Genomic DNA, 19,846 nt, shown 5'->3' on the forward strand with positions numbered 1-19,846 from the left:
CTTATTGGTGAAAATCTCGAGCCACAGGCCAATCCTAGGCCTGTTCCCAAATTGAGATTTCAATCAAGGGAGCTACTACTTTAAAATTAGAAAGGGCTAATGGAGTGCTGAGCCACCTTTCAAAAGCAGAAGGACACAGGCTCTCTGGCCCTCAGACCAGAGGTCCTGAGAGCTGGCAGTGGCTGGAAGAGAAAGATTAGACTGTGCCGCGCACACAAGGAACAGGGGGCATGCTGGACTCCTAGGCTTCACCCCTCTTGTGGTCCTCCCCAACCCACTGCAGTCCTTCAAGGCTCATCCAGTTTATCATAGACACTGGAGGCCTTCGTGGCTCTCTGCTCTTGGTGCTCCTAAAGCCTTTGCTTATGTCTCTTTTCAGCCACTCATCACATTTTCACTTTTTTGCTTAATCTGTCACTCCCTTTACATTGTAAATTCTACCAAGGTAGGGATGTTTTTATCAAGACATATCACTCCCTACGGGAACGTGGTGAGCTCTCAGTAAACGTTTGTTGATTGATTGAATGAATGAATACACGAAAGAATGAACAATGGAAATATGTCCCATGTTGGTCAGTACAATTGTTAATTAAGAGAGTAGTCAAAAGGTCAGGCATTAATTTCACACAAAACTGTGTTCATATATGGACTCTGCCTCTTACAGGTAGTTTCCTGCATTTTAGTTTCCTTGTCTCTAAAGCATGATCACGAAATTTACCATCCATAGTGTTGTAGTAAAGATTACATGAGCTCATGTTTAGTCTAGAGGAGATGCTCAGTCAGTAACCCCGGACAACTGAATAGTCAATAGCTGTTGTTATTACTGCAATTAAAATACATTTGCTGGAAATTTGAACTGAGTCTGACTGTTGATTTGACTTTGTAGTGAACACAGTTATTAATGAAACAAACGTGAATTAAGTGCCAACTCAATGCCAGGCCCCATGCCAGGTACTAGGATCATCAATGAAAGATAAAGTCATTGACCACAAGGAACCCACAGTTGTGGCGGGGGGAGAAGGGGAGAGAAGGAAATAGACAAAGTGAATTATGCTAAATGATAAACAAGCAAAGACATGTAAAAGAATGTTTATTGTAGGATAGTTTATAATATCAAAATAACTGAAAACATAATTATCCAATAATAGGGGACAAGGTTAGTAAATTATGATACATCCATATAATAGAATACTATACAGTCATGAGAAAGAAGAAGGAGAACTAAGTGCATCAATAAGCACTGAGCTCCATTGCTAAGTACAGTGCAGATAGTAAAACATATTTCTGCTTGCACAAAACATCTTCATGTATTATGTGCACATACATATGCTGTATATGCAAAAAGTACTTCCAGAACTACGCCTAAGAAAATTGTAAAGGTTATTATTACAGACAAGGTGATTTGAGGTCTAGGCAGATCTAAGAGGATAAGGACACTAATGTTTCATCTTATGTCCTTGTATATTATTTGAACCTTTTACCATGAGCTTGTACTAAGGTCCTGGTTCTGGAAAAATGACATATGATGACCACCTGAAAACTCCAACCCTTCAAATACCTAGACATGCTAGATAAAATATAACACAAATTATTTTTAATGCCTAGCTGACTCACAATAAAGAAAGGAAGGCTGGGCACTATGGCTTACGCCTGTAATCCCAACACTTTGGGAAGCCACACCAGGAGGATCACTTGAGGCCATGAGTTCAATATCAGCCTTGGCAACATAGCAAGACACCATCTCTACACAAGATAAAAAATTAACTGGGTGCAGTGGTGTGCACCTGTAGTCCTAGCTACTTGGGAGACTGAGGTGGTTGGTTTAACCCAGGAATTCAGGGCCGCATTGAGTCATGATAGCACCAATGTACTTCAACCTGGGTGACAGCATGAGATGTTATTTAAAAAACAAACAAAACAAACAAACAAACAAAAAACAGGAAAATACCAAGAAATAAACAGGTAATTAAAAACAAGAGTAAGAAGCATGCAAAGTTATGCTGCGGCTATGAGAGAGAGGGAAGAGCAGTTGGTGGCAGACAAAAGGGTTGTCTGGGGTCCCTAGGGGCTAGGATTGTAATGCCCACATAGGAGACAGACTGGGTCTTGGGACAAAGAGAAGCAGGAAGCTGTTACAAGACCTTTGTAGAAAGCCAAGAATATTCACTGAGGGCTGCACCTTCAGTGAACAAATAGATTGGAAAAATTGGCAACCAGTTAGGCAAAACTTGTCTGTCTCTACCTGTATTCTGGGTGAGAGGGAAATGTTTTAGCTGAGAATGAGAAATCCTAGGCCTGTGTCTTTCTTGAGATTCTAGGAATAACAAAAGTCAAAATCAGGAAGCTTTGACTAAAAAAATTAATATTAAAATTAGTCCTGTTTGTGACATGCCAGGAATGCCTTATAGAAACAAATGAAGGTTTCTCTGGCCACTTCTACAACCCATGCTACAACCAATCCCACAAGCATGAGATCCCAACAGTAAATTATACAACATCCAAGAAAATGATGTTACAAGTCAATGAATAAAAGAATAAGAGGCTCAAGAATTACAGGTCATAAAACAACTGAAATTCTGAAAAGAAACATGGAATAAGTTTATAAGGATTTAAAACACTGAAGCTAGAATTGAAACCCTAAAAAAGAACAAGACATGATGACTATTCCTCTCCATAGATCCACTAAAATTAAAAACTCAATGGATAGGTTAAATAGACACTACTAAGAGAGAAATGTAGATCTCATGACACTACACAAATAAAGAACAAAAGGATAAAGAGTTGAAAAATATCTGAGAGATAAAGAGATATGGAGAATAGAATGAGAAGGCCCAACGTACGTGTAATAGGACTCCCATAGGAAGAGACCAGAGAAATCAGGAAGAGCCGATAACTGAAGATATAATGGCTGAGAATTTTCTGAAATTTTTAAACATCATGAATCCTCCCATTCAAGAAGCACAAGCCATCTCAACCAGGATAAACACAGAACACTTGCAAGTATTAATTATTCAAAAAACAACAGTTAATAAAAAACAGAAGTGGGGAAAAATAAAGCACTGTGATAATTCTTTGACAGCAGTAAGTAGCAGATGGCACTTTGTAATCCAGAAGAGAGGCAACTTCTGCCATCCCACATTTGAAGTTGGACTCTATTTTCTTGAATTTTTCATCCCCAAATATAAGGAATACAAAACAATAGCACGTTCTTGAAGACTTAGCTGTATATTTTCTATGGTGTCCAGGTGCCCAGGGCAAAGTGGCAGAGATCTCCTGGGAAAGATGCATTTATTCAGCCACCAAACAAAAGCAGCAAACAACAGAAAACAAAACAAAACAAAAAGCCCCAAGTCCCTGCCCTCAGGGATCTTACTCTGGTGGTAGAAGCAGCTATCACGCAACGGAGAACATCATAATAAGGGAATACAAACTGCTATGGAAACTCAGAGGAAGAATGTCTCAACTAGCATTGCAGGGAGAGGTGGTGGCTCAGGGAAGGCTTCTTGCAGTAAGTCACATCTGCCATGAGGGACCTGGTATCTTTAGGGGAAAAGATTAGAATCAGACCTGCCTTTAAACCTCAGTACTGCCACTTGTTATCTTGTAACTTTGGTAAGGTTGTGTAACTTCTCCAAGCTTCATTTATCTCATCTGTAATGGAATCTTATCACTAGTCTTGGGGCTGTTTGGAGAATATATATTAAGCATGTAGCAGAGTGTTTAGCCCATAATTAATTTCTACTAAATAGGTATCCAATATTATGATTAGATAAAATCCAGTGCCTGAGTAGAAAAAAAAAATAAACCCTTCTGTTTTCAAAGATGATCCTCTTCTAACAGTTAAAGACAGAGACTTCAGTCTACTTTCATGAAACTACCCTGAGAAATAGAAATTGTTTACTGAGTATCTACCATATGAAAGACATGTCATCATCAAAATACAGAGTTATCAGACCTGGTCTTTTCCATAAAAGAATTTCAAACCTACTTCCCAAACTACAACTAATAAGGGCTACCTATGGTAAGTATCAAATAAATGATTATCTCCAGTGTTAAAGCTTGAATCTGTGACAAAATTCTTGTTCATATCATTAAACCTTCAGATTCCCAATTACACATCAAGTTGAAAGAATTCAGGATCAAGCAGGAGAAGGATTAAATGAACCCTCCTCAGCATTACTCAATAGGTTTGTGAATGATGGGGATAATAGATGGAGAGGAAACTTGGAAAGTCCAGCCAGTCATTGCTGGGCTGTGCCAATGCTTGGTGGAGAAGAACACAAAGCTATCTAGCCAACCTGGAGGAATGGCTTGAACTAAAGGGAATGAAATTCAGTCATGGCAAAGGTTGTGCCTGCCCTTTGGAAGAAGCACTGAACCGTAAAGTTTTAGAGAGAAAAGAATTGAGCAAGGACATGCTCTTCCATTAATTCCTTTGTGCACTACTTAACAAACATTTATATAGTATCTACTATGAGATATAGTTTAACCACGTAGGCTGGTATACATGGAAAAACAAGACTAAAACACAATCCCTGACTTCAGGAGCATAAAATGTAGTAATTTGAGATCTTCTTTACTTGAAACAAGGCACTCTGACATTCTTCCTTCTACTGTCCAATGAGTACCTAACTTTTGTAACCATCTTGAGTATACTCCTGGGAGTAAACACCACTTGTTTCACAATGGAAATAGATCTCACGTCTTGGGCTAGCATCAGTTGATTAGTAGTGGCTTCCTGGAGTTCTGACTTGACAAGAAGTCATGCTGTGTTGGCAGGAAAGCACGCTATGATTGGTTAGTGATGTCTGTCATGTGGATGGATAAGGAGTGACAGCACTAATGCTACAAATTTGACATCTTCCATCTAGTCCAACCCCCTCATTCCACAGATGAAAAAACAGAACAGATCTTTTTTTCCTGTGGCATTTAAATTCAGCAACACTAGCAAGGGCAACCGAGGAGAACCTCCATATCTGAAATGTTGCTGAGAGAGAAAAAAATCTATAGCTTAGAATATTTCTGATGAGCTTTTAAGATATGAACTCAAATCCTTGAGCAGCCTTTGTATTCTGCAACAAGCTGACTAAATGGAGAAAGCTAGTAACTTTGATCTCCCCATTAGCTACAAAGTGTATCCCCCTCCACATATACAAGATTATATTAAATATACATAATTTGAGGATGCTTGAGAATTTAAAATGCATTGAGGGATAGAAATGTCTATAAACTGAATATATTTCAGAAACACAAAATGAATAAATGCATAAAACAGCAATTAACATGTTATTTAAGAAAGGACAAAGGTTTTTTATCATTTTATTCTATTAAATGGTATAGATATCATCAGTCAAACAAAGGAAAAGAAAAGCTCTTATTTATTTTCATGCAGACACTTTATATCCTGGGGACTCTGTAACAGTAACTAAGGAGATAGGGTTTGTGCCCATTCAGTAGGTCTCTGCCCAATCTATTAACACTTAAAACCATCACCCAGTCCAATCACAAAGAATCCAATCCAGTCTCCTTGGCTGCAAAGGACAGAATGGTACAAACGGACAACAGATAAGCAGTAAGTCCAACCTCAGCCTCATTCAGATACAAAGAACAAATTGTAGCATTTGATTAATATGCCAGCTCTTCTGTCATGCCAACTGCAAAGTGAATTTTCTGGAAAACCAACTCCTTGAGAAATAGGTCTAATTAATTCAGTTATATAAACTCCAGTAAAATATTAGGGGGAATAGATAGGAGAGAGTGAGAAGGAGGCTAGGAAGGAAGAGGAGAAGGAACGAAGCAAGGAAGGAGGGAATGAATGAAAATAAGTGAGGAGATTATGAAAAGGATGCTCTGGAGATCCTGGGTTACTTTAAGAACCAAGGTTGGACGCAGTGGCTCACGCCTGTAATCCCAGCACTTTGTGAGGCTGAGGGGGGTGAATCACGAGGTCAGGAGTTTGAGAACAGCCTGGCCAACAGGGTGAAACCCTGTCTCTACTAAAAACACAAAAAATTAGCTGGGTGTGGTGGTGGGCGCCTGTAATCCCAACTACTCAGGAGGCTGAGGCAGGAGAATCGCTTGAACCCAGGAGGCAGAGGTTGCGGTGAGTCGAGATCATGCCACTGCACTCCAGCCCGGGCAACAGAGTGAGACTCTGTCTCAAAAAAAAAAAAAAAAAAGCCAAAAGGTATTTTCTGACTTAAGACAACCGGAACCATATTTATATTTCAATTAAATGCACTGATGAAGGTATGGATAAGAAATTAAAAGATGGCCTACTCAAACAACTCTGTAATACATACATTTGTTAGACCAGTTTTTATCCCCTCCAAAATTCAGTCATTGACATATCACCTTCAGTGTATCTGTTAATCTGCTTTCACTAAGTACCATGTTTGTCATTTGTCATATTGAATATACATTATATTATTTATGATGAATAAATAAATTGTGATACATCCACACAATGAAATAGTACTCAGCAGTTAGAAGGAAATGAATAAAGCTGGGCGTGGTGGCTCACGCCAGCAATCCCAACACTTTGGGAGGCCAAGACAGGCGGACCACCTAAGGTAAGGAGTTTGAGACCAGCTTGGCCAACATGACAAAACACCGTCTCTACTAAAAATGCAAAAAAATTAGCCAGGCGTGGTGGTACGTGTTTGTAATCCCAGCTACTCAGGAGGCTGAAGCAAAACAATCGCTTGAACCTGGGAGGTGGAGTTTGCAGAGGGCTGAGATCTCGCCATTGCATTCCAGCCTGGGCGACAGACAGAGTGAGACTCTGTCTCAAAAAAGAAAAAAAAAAAAAAAAAGCAAATGAATAGATGCAATAAGATAGATGAATTTCAAATATATTATTCTATGTGAAATGAGATAGACTGAAATGGCTATATACTATATGACTGCACTATGTGACATTCCAGAAAAGGCACAATTATAGAAACAGAAAGCAGATCAGTAGTTGCCAAGAGTTGGGGATGGGAGGTGAGGATAGTTGAGAATTTAAAATGCACTGGGGCGGGGGGGGTGCAGAAATTTCTATAAACACACAGGTAGCATGAGAAAATCTTGGAAGGTGATAGAACTGACTTGTATTCTGAGTGTAGGAATGGTTATATGACAGTGTATTACTCTAAGCATACTGTATATTACTATATGCATTTGCAAAAACTCATGCAAGTATAAACCTAAGAATTAATTTTATTGTATGCAAATATAAAAAGTGGAAAACAAAAACAGACACAACCCCAAAACTTAAAACCATCCCTCGTAACATTTTGGTTTTAATTATTCCTGTATTAAATATTTGCCCATTATCTTACTTGCTCTTATAAATATGTTTAGTGAATTGCTCAAAAAATAGTTCATGAGGTACTGTTGCCTGCTAAAAACTGTGAACCTGAAGTTGCTCTTGCTTCATTAGAAAAGAAAATGATGAAATTGTAGAGGTGTGTCAACCCTAATCCTCAAATGAGACCTCCTCCTTGATGCCTTACAAGGTTTGGAAGACTGAAAAGAGAATGTTTGTAACTACATGGAACTCAATGTTAGTTCTTGAATTGACCCGGCATCCCCCTCACCCATCTCATCCTTTGGGAAACAGTGCTATAGATTCAAAACTCCATGAGGGAAGAGATTGCACCTGTCTTATTGTTCACATCATCCTCAGGATCTAACATAGCAGGCACTTGATAAATATCCATAAAACGAGCATGTGAAACCTCTCTGCAGTGTCTCACACTCCACCCTCCAGGTGAGAAAACTCCTGAGGCAGTGCAGTTCATCACAAGCCAGCAGTCCTCCACTTCAGATCACAGAGAGCAAGTCCAGCCCCTCTTCCACTCAACATCCTTCCAAACCTGAGCCTTGTCTTCTAGCAACTCAAGTTCTGTTAACTGCTGCTTGTGGGACATTGTTTCAAACCTTTTTACCACCCCAACCACTCAAAATGTGACATCCAATTAAACAAGAACAAGGAATTATTGTCAATATTGTCAGGTGAGATGTAGTTAGGTAAGAACACATCCACGCTTTCCAGAGAAACATGTTTCAATATGTAAGGCTAAAATAACACAACATCTGAGATGTGCTTTAAAACATTTAGGAAAGAAGCAGGAAGGTGGGATAAAGGGAGGGAGGTCAAGCAACAGGAAATTGGGACATGGGAAGAAAATGTAGCCAGACTTCAATACTTGTTAGATCTGTTATGTGGAGATGCATTGTACAGGTCTCTCTTTTTAATTTATTTTAGAGACAGGGGGTCACTCTGTCACCCAGGCTGGAGTGCAGTGGCATAATGATAGCTCACTGCAGCCTCGAACCTCTGGGCTCAAGCCATCTTCCCACCTCAGCCTCCGAAGTAGCTCGGACCACAGGCACATGCCACCATGTCTGGCGAATTTTTTAAATTTTTTGTAGAGATATGGTCTCGCTATGTTGCCCAGGCCAGTATCAAACTCCTGGCCTTAAATAACCCTCCATCTTAGCCTCCTAAAGCTCTAGGATTACAGCTGTGAGCCACTGCACCTGGCCTGTACTGTTCTTTTGATTTTTTATTATGTTTGAAAATGGTCTTAGTAATAAAAAACGTTCAAGCATGATTTGTCCAGGGCAGGGTGGAGTGGGTTTATGCCCTCTTCACTCCTAAAACATGATTTCAACATCATATTAATTTAATAAACACTAAACTGTTGACCAAAACCTGTTTAAGATCAGTTGTTTTTCTTTTAATTTGTGTGTGTGTGTGTGTTTTCTTCTTCCTCTACACATCTCTCACTACACTGTCTATTCTACAGCTGGGTAATTGGGCATCTGACTTCAAGTGTAGTTCTATTTATTTTTATATTTTTCATTCAACCTTTCAATAAACAAATCAGTACCAAGGGCAAGTACCTAGATCAGCCCTACTTGTGCAGATATTAGAGATTTGCAGTCTGCTTCTTACTGCCATGTACCATCCATTCTATCCATTTCTAAATGTTTGACTATGACTGTCGACATAAGAACCACGCTGGGAATCTGACAATTTCATAAATTTCTGAGTCTCACTCTTGGAAATTCAAATTTATTATGTATGGAACAGGATCTAGAAATTGTATTTTTAAAGCTTTCTCAAAACCCAACTAATATATTTATTATTTCTCCACTCTATCATCAAGTAGGTTAGTAAATTGATAATGAATTCTAAAGACTGAATAGAATCTCTTGACTACATTTGAGGGAGGGAAAGAGGGAGGAAATTGAACTATTTATATTATCTAAATTTGACTGCCCCTAAATTGAAAAAGCAAACATTCCAGGACAGAGGGGAAACAGATGCCTCTCAAGCTCTTAGAACATTTCTAGAAGAGGTAACTTGTATGTATAGGGAATCTAGGTGTCAGTATTTGCATTTTCTGGGTCTAAATCTTGATGCCTCTTTTCTTGGTAGTTGTGGAAAGAGTTTTTGGCCCTCTGTTTTTAGGCACATTACTTTGGAGGTGTGCACCACATCTGGCCATGCTGACGGGAATCCACTGGCTCTCTTTTGTGTGCACTCTCTCTCTTTCTCTCATTTTCTCTCTCTGAACCTGTGGCCCAAACAATCTCTTTTATGTGATATCTCATGTTGATAAGCTACCATCCTGTCTACCATTGACTATCTCCTGAATGGTTGCATGACTTTTTGTTTTGGGGAGCTTTTTGTTTTCTTTTTTTGATCTGTTCCTCTCCTCCCCTCCCCCTGCAAAAAGCAGCCCTGGGAAGATAAAGGTCACATCTTCAAGGCTCTCTAGAATTTCTCACAATGCTTGTAACAACGCTAAACCAACTGTAGACACTTACTCAATCTTTACTAATTGACGGCAATAGAGTCCCTACTTACCACTCTGAATAAGGGGAGAAGAGGTATTGCATGCTACTGCCAAAATTCACTTTCAGATTGAAAGACTTGGAGCAACTTGCTCGCATTCAAAGAACTATTAATATATCAGTACTTACTTACAGGAGAGAGTAGTCTCTCTCAGGGTCAAGTGATGAACAATTACCATACGCTGCCAATCATAAAGTCTCAATGCTCTTTGCATTTTATGCTCTTTGCATTTTAGTCTCTTTGCTGCTGCTCCCCTCTGGATATAAAGTTTGAGGCCTCCAGTTACTGAACTCCTAATTAGGTGATGGAATTTGGGAGGTTTCCAAAAGAAGGCCTTTCATTTCTATTGCCCATGGAACACTCTGCCCTCCTCTGGAAGAGCAACAAAAGAATTTCAAGAATTTGCCTTTCCTAGAATGATCAGCAGAGGTAGAGGAATGCAGAGCAACTATTAACTAAAATAAGTTAAATCCAAAGACATCATTTATCCCTACTGACCCGATTGCTCTTTACCACGGAATTGAAAATTCATAATTGAACACTTTTAAAAAATCTATTTATAATACGAAGCTTTCACCTTCAGATTCATTTTCCAAGATGAATTCTAGAATTGGTACTTGTAAAACCTGAATTTACCAGCTTATGTACAATTTCCTTTCATTTCTGTGATTATCAGCAGGTCAATTTATATGACTGATAATTGCAATGTGTGGGGTTATTTCTCAGAATTACCTAAAGAATAAATAATTATGTTCAAAATTGAAAGCCTGAACAAAATTGAGAGCTATGGAGTCACAGCTTTCCTGGGGTGGCATAAAAATTACCAGCCTGTAAAAAGTCAACCTTCAGTCTGTCCTGATTTAACTCCCTAATGAGTTATGCCAATGAGACCAAACAGAGGTCCACAAGTTACCAACCAGAGTACCAGAGCCTTGGGAAGGCAGAATTCACATCTGCCAAACATATACTGTAAGAGACGGAGTATACGTGTTTCTGGAAGATTGTTACTCACAGCAACTCATTTTCTTGATGAGGGTGGCAAAGGCCTGTCAGTTATGACACCACCCAGGTCCAGCTTCCACAGCAAATACCACTACATGATCACAGAACTCTTTCCAGCTGGGCCTGGAACCAGCCTCAGAATGTTTCTCAACACAACTCTCCTATAAAGGAAGCCCTTATTTGGGACGGGTGCAGTGGCTCAAGCCTGCAATCCCAGCATTTTGGAAGGGAGACTGAGGCAGACAGATCACTTGGGTACAGGAGTTCGAGACCAGCCTGGCAACATAGGGAGAACCCATGTCTACAAAAAATATAATAAATTAGCCATGTATAGTGGTGTGCATGCACCTGTAATCCCAGCTACTTGTGTGGCTGAGGTGGGAGGATTTCTTGAGCCCAGGAGGTTGAGGCTGCGGTGAACCCTGACTGGGCCACTGCACTTCAGTTGGGGCAATGGAACAAGGCCCTGTCTCTAAATAAATAAATAAATAAATAAAGCCCTTATTAATTGATTCCAACTGGCCTACACGATGAACTCCATTTGCCTCCTGCTGAATTAAATGTGGTAACAGTCATCACACTTTTCCTGTGCTCTAAAGCCACCCTTGCATTTGGCTGAAAAAAATTTTAAATGTAGGGGGGAAAAAAGAGAGAGAAAACAGAACAAAAAAACCCTGAAGAACATGTATATACTTAATTCTGTCCTGCCCACTGTTTTTAGAAATCATTACGTCCCCAACAGCCACTCTGTTTTGGATCCCTGAAAGTTCTGAATGTTTTGTCATTCAACCTCCCCGCTTGCTCTGAAGATTCTCTCAGAGCAAAGAGAGGAGGCTTCTTCTCAGTTTTATTTGATGGTTCCTCTTTCTCTGCCCTTCCTTTTCAAAGAAGTTTCTGCCATGGGCCCTGTCTCTTCTCAGAGCCTGCACTCTCCAAAGGCAAGCTCATTTTGGCTCCTTCTTTCCAGTGACATCTATCAGGTTCTGTCTGCTGATGAGCTCTTTTAAGTGCCAGGCAGGCACTGTTCCAAGTGTTGAGGGTGTGGCTGTGAACCAGTGAATTCCTTGCTTGCATGGAACTTAAATTCTACTGTGGTGCAGAAAGACAATAAGCAAATAAGATAAGTACCAACAGTAAAATGAAGCCAAATGAGAGGACAGAGATGTTGGGGAAGGCAAAGAAGTGCTAGAGGAGAGAGTGCTGCTAATCTCAAATTTCATCTCCAGCCCAGAAATCTCTCCTAAGGTCCAGACTCATATGTCCTAATTATCTTCTAGGTGTGTCTGCCTGGAAGCCCCACAGGTGCGAAGTCAACTTGTCCACAACTGATGTATCATCTTCTTCCTTCTAAGTTCCTCTCATCAGGGGAACCATCTACCAAGACTCCATGTCAGACACCAAATGCCATCCTCAACCTCCCTCATTCCCTCCACATCCAAACAGCTTCCATGTATCCCCAATGCTCTTTGCTTCTCTATTGCCCCTTCTCTATTCTTGATGCAATGGCCCGCTCCAGGCACTACCATCTCTCTCCGACACTGCTGAATTGGTCTTACTAACTGGACTCTCAGGCAGAGATCTTGCCTCTCCTCCCTTCACCCCCGTCTCAATTCTATTTTATATACTGTGGCTGCAGTCATCTTGCTAAATGACCCATCTGACCATGTCATTCCCCGCTCAGACTCTTCTGTGACTCCCTTGTGCTCTCAGATGAAGAAACCCAACTCACAAAGCCCTTTGAGATGTGACTCTTGCTTACGATGGCAATTTTCTTTATCATAACTTTCCCGCAGATCCTGGTCTCCACATTCTTGCTAAACTGAGCTGTTTTCAGGTCCTCTTGAGTTCTTGCTGTTACTATGACTGCTTCCTGAAACAGATAGGTTCTTATCCTTTAATAATGTCTTCTTATATGCCAAGTCCCACCTTAGACATGTGGGAAGCCTTCTTTGACCACAGGAAAGCCCTTCAGGGGCCCTGTCTGTGGACTAACACAGCAATTAGCATGCTGTCTGGCAAACAATAGGCATATAATGAATATCTGTTGAATAAATGAATAATTCAATTGACAAAAGCAATGAAAATGTCCCCAAAATAGAGCCTTGTGGAAACGGAATCAACTCATGTAATTGTGGCCAACTTATTTTTGGTCTCACAATTCTGATTCATGGGTCCTCAGTGATCTAAGCCTTTGAGGGAAATAATTCCTATGCTTGGGGCAAGTCATTTAGTCTTTCTGTGCCTCAGTTTCTTCATTTATAAAAGCAGAAAAATAATTTCTGTTTCAGGGACATGTCATGATGAGGAACTGAGTGTGTAGAGATACCCAGCACACTGCCTGGTTCACAGTAAATGGCTCTGCAAATGGTAGCTCTTATTATTTAAAAAATAATTCTGCCTTCGAGTCAGGCTGGGAGCAGAAGCACTCTCTGAGACTGGTGTCATTTTTCAGCAGTCATCACACCAAGGGGAAAATGAAGAGAATAAGGGAAAATGCATCCTCTTTATCAAATGCCCTCCTTTCCTTTGAAGATCCCCCCAGCACTTTGGACTTGCTATTCTGTTTTTATTCTGAGTTCATTTAGCTTTAAGCTCACAGTCTTTATTTTAATACACACTGCATTTTAACAAGTAGGTCAAAGCCATTTTATACTTGCAATATGATTACCATAGTAATCGCTGTATTTTATAACCTGCAAAATGCTCCCAGGGAGACCAGTAGGGACAGCTACAGTTTGTAACAAAAATAATAATTTCAGCCCTGCAGAATAAGCTCCTCTTAAAAACTCTCTTGTTGCAAGTATTAATTTTTGAGGCTCCCATAATATTTGGAAATAGCAAATGCTAATGACTAAAGACTTAGTCAAGAGCAGTTAATACAGTAGCTTTATGTTTGGAAAGGTGATAATAATAGTAATAGTAATAATAATAATAATAGCAGCTAATGCTTCTAACGTGTTTGAAGTAGATTATCTGCAAAAATTGTCTAAGTCCCTCACCTGTACATGTGCTCGAGTAGTCCCCTCCTATACTGACTCTGGGTTGGGCTATGTAACTTGCTTTAACCAATGGAATTTTGCTGCTATTGAGAACCCTATGACCACAGACATGGGAACAAGCTCAGTTGCTATTAGCCCACCTGCCATTATACTAACCATGTAAGTGAAGCCATGCTGGACTATCCAGCCTCAGTCAAGGCAGCCCAGATGAGAAGAACTGCCCAGACAATCCAAAATCATGTGAAATAATAGATGTATGCTTTTTTAAGCTACTAAATGTTAGGATGCTTTGTTATACAGCATAAGCTAACTCATAACAGTATTTATGTCATATAAGGCATTCCTCAAAGGGCTTTAAACAAAGTAATTCATCTCTCTACAACAAACCTTCGGGGTCAGTACTGTTATTTATTTCACAGATGAAGGAATTAAAGCACACAGATCTGGTAACTTTGACCAAGGTCACACACAATTAGAATGTGACACAGCCAGAATTTGAACCCAGTCAGTCTGGCTCCTAAACTATACAACACTGACTTTAACATATTCATTTTTCTCCCATAGAAATATTTATTTTATACAATAGTTATAAAAAATTTATCAATGTCAGTAGTTATGTCAATAATCAACACCACAAAATCCTATTGTGCCCTAAGGAAATCTCACAGGAATACATTTTGGACCTTGAACACAGTGGACCAAAAGTGTGCCCACCCATCCACACACCAAATTTCATTAAAAGATTCTCACTGATACATATGACTTTCAGAATTAACTTCAAAAACGTAATGTGAGTAAGGTTCAATCAGACTTTATTAATTTAAGTTTTTTAGGTCATACACTTCCTCAATTCTTCATACATTTTATTTCAGTCAATTAAATTACAAAACAATACAAGCTTTTTAAATTCAAAGTCTAAAGTATATAAAGTAATAATGATTCCCTCTCCTTCTCTTACCCTTCAACTTCACCTTGCTAATGTAACAAACTATTAATAATTTAATGTGTATCTTTCTATACTTTTCCTCTAATTATGCAAACACTTATTAAAGGCCTACCAAGTTACTGTTCTTTAACATTGAAAATAAGAAAAAAAAAACAGTTGGCTACAAACTCAAGAGCATACTTAACAACCTTGTCATTCAAAGAAATTTTATAAAAGCCTTAGTTCATTATAATCAAATATCTTTATTAACTGTATTTTAATTCGCAAAAGTAACAATTATTCTTTCACTTTATGCAATCAACAGAAAGGTTAGCTTTCACAACACAAACAAAAAGCCAGTTTTCTGCTCTATTTGGTCTAAAACAAAATTCTTAACCGAAAGTCATTACTATGCCTTTCAAAACTGAAGTCTGATTCTCAGAATGGCCATGCTAGAAGGCAGCCCTGGAGGTCCAAAACAAGTCATTGAAATCACAAGCGAACAACCACAGAAAACCCAGCACATGCACAAATACAAAAATGGGAGACTATTCCACTTTGGGACAAGAGAATGTAGCTGACTGGAATAAATTCTCTTAGAAGACAAGAGTGTCGGTGTATATTGCATGTAGATAAGAACTATGAGATGTCAACTTCTATCAAATAACAGCATCCCAAAATATCCCATTGTAATTTTTTAAAAACCCAACTTATTTGTATTTGGATCAAAAGGCTTTACCCCACTGACAAGTAGCCCATATTAGTCCATTTTTACACTGCTGATAAAGACATAATTGAGACTGGGTAATTTATAAAGAAAAAGAGGTTTAATGGACTCACAGCTCCACGTGGCTAGGGAGGCCTCACAATCATGGCAGAAGGTGAAAGGCACATCTTACATGGCAGCAGGAGCCAAGTGAAAGAGGAAACCCTTATAAAACCATCAGATCTCATGAGACTTATTCACTACCATGAGAACAGTATGGAGGAAACTGCCTCCATGATTCCATTATCTCACCAGGTCCCTCCCACAACATGTTGGAATTATGGGAGCTACAATTCAAGATGATATTTGCGTGGGGACACAGCCAAGCCATATCATAGCCCTTCTAGGGAATATATAAAAAGTCAACACTAACATAGGAAATGTTATCTTTGTATCTGCTTGGCTCCATTTTCCTTCTTCTTAAATAACATGCTATTTCAAAGAATCTGTGGATAAAGAATGTGATCAGTGGGGATAGTGAAGATTCAATTCAGATTTCATAAGAACACCTAAGAAAGAGAGGTCTCCTGACCGTTCTATTTGAATAAGATAAACATGAAAGTGATGCAACCCAATCTTTCCATAATGAAATACACACTCCATCTTTAAGGGCACTAGAGCCCCATTAAAATTCAGGGTAGAGCTAGTGAGCACTCTGTTAGAGTATATGTACATATATATGATATATACCATAGTTTTTTTCTAAGTCCATGATTAAGCCACGAGTCTCTAACTTGGATAGGTAATTAAAGGATCATGATGAGAGAAGCACTAATTTAACACAGGAGCCGCCACTGAGCTCTTTGTTTTTTCTAGTTCATCCATTCAACATCAGATGGATCTTACTGAGCATCTACTATATGCCAGGTCACGGAGCAAGTCCTAGGAATGTAAGAGTGAGGGGGACATGCAGTGGAACAGACGGTATACCCCAAAGGAATGGACAAGAAGAAGACGGTACAGCTGCAGTGGAGCTACAGAAGGAATTTTCCTACTAACAAGTCTAATTAGACTCTTCAAGTTAATATGAAATGTTTAATAATTGCAACTATGGGATTTCTCAGAATTCATTCATTCATTGTACATTCCTATGTGCTGGGCATTCTGACAGTGCTGGAAATACTAAAAGAATAAGACATGGTCTTTGCCTTCATAGGGTCCTCAAGTCAACAGATGAACATGAATAAGAGCATGGTGGTACAGAGTCACAGAGGAAGAACATATATCCTGGTTTTAGGGAGGAGCTCTCCCCAAATAAGGTACATCTAAGCTAATACTTTAAACCTGAAGTTATTTTTGGACTTTAAAATGGAACTCCGTTAAAAATATTTCTAGCCAATGATTAAAAAAAAAAAAAAAAAGTTGCTTCTTACATTGAGTGAGCAAGTACCTGCGTAAGACCTCCAGCACAGTAATTCTCAAGTTTTAATGTGCACAGGAACTCCCTGGGATCTGGTTAAAATACAGATTCTGACCCTGTAGGTCCTGGGTGAGACCTGAGATTCTGCATTTTCAACTAGTAACCACATGACGATAAGGCTGAGGACCACACTTGGAGCAGCCAGGCTCCAGCACAAAACAACCCTCTGGCTAACAGATGTGTTGTGTTTGGCCCATGCAGTGTTCCAAAACATCTCTATTAGCTGCTGACTTTTTAAAATTAGGACATTTTATGTAAAAAGCAGAATTTCCAGCTTCTTTTGAGAAATTTAAGATCAGACAAACTGGGCCCTAAATTTTCACAAGGTGGTAGTAAGCCAGAAACAGGGGAGGAGACCTGTGATCTTTGGTTTCTCCAGTTCCTTCTACTTTCATGGGAGCTCTTACCTCCACTGACTTCACTCTACATGCCTTCCACCCCCTTAGATATCTGCATTTGTAACTCAGGTTCTAGCAGCCGGAAGCTGTTAACAACCCACCAAACCACCCAACATGCTTCCAGAAGTAGTCTGCTCACCTGGCAGGAATTGGCACCATTTATTTATACTAAGAATGCACCCATAGCTTTGTATGGAAACAGCACAGCTCTCTGTTGCCAAACTCATTTGGCTTGGCAAATGCCTGAACTGCTCCAAGGTGGCATTTCAGGAGACCCCACTAAGGGGATAACAGCATTTATGGAAGGACGTGTGTGGACAGTGAGATTGCACAGCTGGATCCTAAGAGCCCACTCTCATTCTTTAGTATGTCAGCAACTGAATGCATCTGGAAACACTTCTCAAACACAAGTCTTGGCCAGAGGTGGGGGCAGGACTCCACCTGAGGAGAATGTATTTGTCAGCAAATGTGTGAGTGGGCGCTGGCAGACAGAGTGCACATCTTTTCATTGCGGAATATTAATCTGCACGCTGGCACTTGGCTATTTTTGCATCTGAATGATGTCTCTTCATTTGGACCAGATAGAAATGTTCTGCTTCGTGGTTCAGGCTTCTACAATTGCCAGACGCCCTCATGAGACATCCCTGCTATCCACATATTAAGAGACAAAGTGAAATGGACTGATAAAAGTTTTAGCATCAATTGATGAAAAGTATACCAGAAATCACTTATTCTCTGATACTTCTGATGCATCTGTCATTTCCTATGATGAGCAAGATCTATTATTACAGTGGTAGGACCAGAATTAGGGCTTGTAAAAAAGAAAATCAGATCAGTTTCTTGTGTTTATGCCTGCCACCATACATCTTGTTCATCATTACTTTTCTTTACTAGGGCCATATTTATGAGCCTTTCTAGGGCTTGAATCTATCTTAGTCATTGCTGAATTGTTAGACCAAAACAGCATTTTCATAGAGTCAGTGAGAGACTGTCAGTGAGAGACTGTAATGTCAGAGAGAACATTAAAAAAAAAAATAAATCATTGACAAGGAATAAATGCTTAAACCTGAGCCAAAAAAATGGAGTTTAGGGAATATGCATAGTAACATATACACACGATCATGCCACACACAGACATATTAATTTTGTGAGAATAGTAAGAACAAAGAGGGAGAACTCATAGTATTTGTGTTTGTTGGCTGATAGTGTTTAAATCTTAACTTTTAAAAACTTTCCAGGACTGAACCTTGGCATAAGTGACAAACACCTAGGAAACTGCTCTAAAAACCCATTAGCCAACAATGCAGGAAAGTCTAAATTGAACTGAGTGGATCTCAGAAGTTCCTCTCCAATGGTTACCAATAATTCTTAATCATATGGTCTGCAAGTGAATGTCATTGTACTAAGCATAATATGGTATTTGCTCATCATAGCTGTGGCTAAATGATCCCATGGTTATCTGTTCCACATTGGTCTTCCCTTCTAGAATATAAAACCACATGACAGCAGGGCCCACACTTATCCATCACTTCAACCCCAGATCCAGCATAGCACCTGGAACATAGAAGGTACTCAAATATTTATTGATTCATTGAATGAACAGAGATGAAATTAGTGGATAAAACTAAGCTAAGAAACAGTTACTGCTGAAGGAGTTCAGGAGATACTACTGCAAATATGTCACTTTGGTATGCTGATGATTTCAAACTGAGGGCACTTGGGAGACAGTGGATATAAGAAGGGGCTTTCTCTGGGCTCCTCTTAGTTGTCTGAAGACAGATACTGCAAAAGGGAGTTAATTGTCATGAATCCCCTCCCAGAGAATCTCACCAACCAGGGAACTTCGGCTTACAGGAGGAGAGACCTCCAGGTGATACCACACCCAGACAGATTTTTGTCACAGCCTGTTCTTCAGAAGGCCTACTCATCTTTCCCAGGAATCACTTACTCTCTCCTACTTCGCCCACCTCCTCCTATCTGCTTCCCTAAGGAAAGGTATACGAGCTTCCAAATATCACTAGGTTTGGGATATTCACTCTTCTTTCACGTGGTGCCCTCATGCACATGGATATCTTTATTCTTGTTAATCTGCCTATTGTCAGTTTATTTCATAAACTCAATTATTGAACCCTCAGAGGGCAGAGGGAAAGTCTTCCCTGCCTGACACTGTTCTTAGGAAAGTTGCACTCAGAATGGGAATTTACTCAGATAAATACACATTTACTGTTATTGCCTATAAGGATGGCATTGATGACATGGCATAGAAGAGAGATAGGAGCAAGTAGATCAGAGAGGATTCTAAGAGACTCTAGCTAATCAGAAAGTTGTTCCTAGTCCGGGATGTAAGAACTAGAGTCAGACCCTAATTATCACCATTGTGCTTTTAAGTACCAAATGCTAACTTGGGAACTTAAATTTGGAACTCAAGTCAAAATGAAAAGGTCGACCTCTTTTTAAGATTTCTAAATCAGCTCTATTTTTTT

General features: G+C 39.6%; 1 protein-coding gene across 2 annotated transcripts in view; it reads right to left on the reverse strand.

The window, feature by feature from the left end:
- The window catches only part of PRICKLE2 (prickle planar cell polarity protein 2), a 353,291-nt gene that overhangs the window by 175,969 nt on the left and 157,476 nt on the right, over positions 1-19,846 (reverse strand). The window lies entirely within an intron of this gene.

Source organism: Macaca fascicularis, chromosome 2 (genome assembly GCF_037993035.2).
Source record: "Macaca fascicularis isolate 582-1 chromosome 2, T2T-MFA8v1.1".
Taxonomy (NCBI): Eukaryota; Metazoa; Chordata; class Mammalia; order Primates; family Cercopithecidae; genus Macaca; species Macaca fascicularis.